Source organism: Dasypus novemcinctus, chromosome 21, assembly GCF_030445035.2.
Source record: "Dasypus novemcinctus isolate mDasNov1 chromosome 21, mDasNov1.1.hap2, whole genome shotgun sequence".
Lineage (NCBI taxonomy): Eukaryota > Metazoa > Chordata > Mammalia > Cingulata > Dasypodidae > Dasypus > Dasypus novemcinctus.
Window position 1 is genome coordinate 1,474,063 of NC_080693.1, and position 3,275 is coordinate 1,477,337.

Sequence of the window (3,275 nt, forward strand, 5' to 3'; positions counted from 1 at the left end):
ATGGTAAAAGGAAACTGTACTAACAATGAGGCCAAAGTCGTTTCCTGCCATAAGCAGCTATCCAAGTCTTCAGTGTAGGGGTCACCTGTGGGACCGAAAAATGATGCTTCCCTGGACACCAAGGTCCTGGGGAGCAATAATGCTGCCAGGCAGCAGCAGCTGAGAGCTAACTCAAAGTTTGGACCTTATCAGAAAGCTCTGAGGAAATCAAACATTCTCTGCTGCCTTTTGCTAATGGGGTCAGGCATTCCCACAGCTGCAGAATAAACTGACAGATGCTGCAGGAACTGGTGAATGCAGGATGTGAAGTGGAGATGGCCGTCTGAGCCCTCAAGCAGACAAGCAGCAGGAGCATGCATGCTGCTCTGGAGTGCATCAGCAAGATGGGCTATTTAGACCAGAGAAATGAGCAGATTTTGTGGGTGGTCATGCAGACCTCCCCAGGAAAGGGCATTGTGCTGGCCAGTGTGACTCGGTGGCTACATTTTGAAGAGACTGGCAATTTCTTCCCCTTCTATCATCAGCTGAATGGGGCAGCCTATGACGGACCCAGCTTCGGAGTAGAGGGCATGGCTGTGCTGGAGGAAGTGCCCCCCAGTACATGGACTACCTGTTCTCTGGGTACCTGCCCCTGCTCTTGGCCCTGGCTGGACAGCTGCTGTCTGGGCTTGGCCCTCCTCCCCTGCCCAGTGGCCATCAGCATCAACCCAAAGCGTGTGCTGCAGGCATGGAGCAGCCATGATGAGTTACCCTGTGGCCAGCTATGGGAGCCAAGCCCTCTGGCTCCAAGATCTCCAAGGCTCCAGTGGCCCCCATTATGGCTGCCACATCTGCTCATGCCTGGGGAGCCGATGAGCTACTACATAGCCCCTCCTTCCAGAACAAGCTGCAGCCAGAGGCAGGTGGGTATGCTGACCTCCCAGCCAAGGACCCCAGCAGCCATCGGACTGCCTGCCACGTGGTACAGCTGGGTGGGTGCAGCAGGGGCCCTGTACATGCAGTATACCCACCACAAACAGGCCAGCTCTGCCTCTCACCAGATGCAGGGGATGGGCTCTCAGGGTCAGGGGTTTGCCAGTGACAGTCCCCCCGCAAAGCCTCCTCACCCAGGCCTGAAATAGCCTGAACCTGGACTTATATGAGGTGAGCAGCTCCCCCGCCCAGGCCTGGCAGTCCTCCATGGTCTCCCACAGAGACTGGCTTCAAAAGCTGGGATTTGACATGCCCCCCTGCCAGTCCTTGTCCTTTGGGTCTAATGATCCAGAGCCCAGCAGGACCAACTCTTTCAACAGCCACCAGCAGCCAATGGCTGTGCTCATGAGGTCAGGTGCCTACAGGAAAATGGAGTCCTCCTTGCCCTCCCCCAACACCATCACATCCTGCATCTGGTCAAGAGTGTGAGCATGATGAGACTGGAGCCCCACACAGCCGTGAGGCCCTCCCACTCAGCCTGGATGCCAGTACCCACTCCAGCAGTACAAGGTTTGGACTTCAAGGAGGAGCACCTTTTGTCCCTGCGGGGTTCTAGTGTTTACCAGCTAGATGCAGAGATGCAGTGCCCAACCCCACCTTACTACAAGCATTTGGTGCTTCAGAGAAAATCAAAGTAGTAGGACATCACCAAGTTGTGCATGGGAGTGAAGGAGGGTCTTCAAAGGGGCCCCGATAAACCTGCCAAGAGGAACAGCAGGAGTCAGAAGGCCACCAAAGGGGAGAAAGCTGGGAAAGATAAAAAGCAAATCCAGACCCTTCCCTATGCCTTTGGAGAAGTTTGATTGGCTTGTAAGTTCAGACCCATGCTCTCTATGCCACGAAAAGCCTGATGAAGAAGGACATGCTGAACAGGAACCAGTTGCCCTATGTCAAGGCTGAAAGGGATATCTTGGCAGAAGTGGACAACTAATGGGTACTCCTTCCAAGAAACAGACAGCTTGTACTTTGTGATGGACTACATCCTGGGGGGTGACATGATGAGCCTGCTGATCTACATGGAGCTCTTTCCCAAGCCCTTGACCTTCTTCTACATAACAGTGCTGACACTGGCTGAGAGCATCCACAAGATGGGCTTCATCCACTGGGGCATCAAGCTGTTCAATGTTTTGATAGGTCTGGTCGCCCCATCAAGCTGACCAATTTTGGCCTTTGCACTGGATTCAGGTGGGCTCACAATTCCAAGTATTACCAGAAAGGGAGCCACATCAGAGAGCTCAGTATGGAGCCCAGCTACCTCTGGGATGACATGACCAATTATTGGTGTGAGGACAGGCTGAAGACCCTGGAGCAGAGAGTGAGAAAGCAACACCAGAGGTGTCTGGCACATTCCTTGGTTGGGAATCCAAATTATATGGCTCTGGAAGTTCGCCACAAAGGATACACTCAACTGTGCAACTGGTGGAGTGTTGGAATGATTCTCTTTGAAATGCTCATGGGACAGTGCCCCTTTTTGGCACCTACTCCCACAGAAACTCAACTGAAGGTGATCAACTCCACATTCCAGCCTAGGTCAATCTGAGCTCTGAGGCCAGGGACCTCATCGCCAAACTGTGTTGCGACACAAAGGACCTGCTGGGGAAAAACAGGTTGATGACCTCAAGGCTCCCCCATTCTTTGGCCCCATTGGCTTCTCCAGTGGCAGTTGGAAACAGTTAGCTCCCTTCATTCCCAATATCAGCCATCTCATGGACACCTTAGATTTTGACCCTGTAGATGAAGAAAGCCCTTAGGACAATGAAAGCGAAGACTATCATCTTGGGACATGCTCACCTCCTCAAACAAAAAACACCTTGAGTATGCATTTTATGAATTTACCTTCCAAAGTTATTAAGACAACAGTTTTGTCTTTAGGCACTCAAAGCCATCAGGAGCAGAAGTTTCACAATCTGAGCACACAGACTTAGAAAACATATTTCTGGTGGAACAGACAAAAGGATGCCAATTAGTGTATGTGTTGGCAACAATTCTGGAGTCCTTAGACACTCCAATTCCTTGGAGATACAGGTGCCCATAGCTGATCTCATAACAATGCAATGGGAAAGCTTTGTTATAAATGACATCAGCTTTGTTATAAACTGGCCCATTGATTACCACACTTGAAATTCTGATCTGCACACACATACATTCACAAATTCTTTTTAAAAAAGACTGAAGTCTAGCAAGTCTTTATTTCTAGATTCTGATTGATGGGAGGGAGGTATTTAACATTGCCCATAACATTGCATTTGGACTGGTTTAATTCATATTGAATATGATATCTGTGTATATATGTGCTTCACTAA

General features: G+C 50.4%; 1 pseudogene; it reads left to right on the forward strand.

The window, feature by feature from the left end:
* On the forward strand, positions 1 to 3,007 carry LOC101421558 (serine/threonine-protein kinase LATS2 pseudogene; annotated as a pseudogene).
* Positions 3,008 to 3,275: the final 268 nt, after the last annotated feature.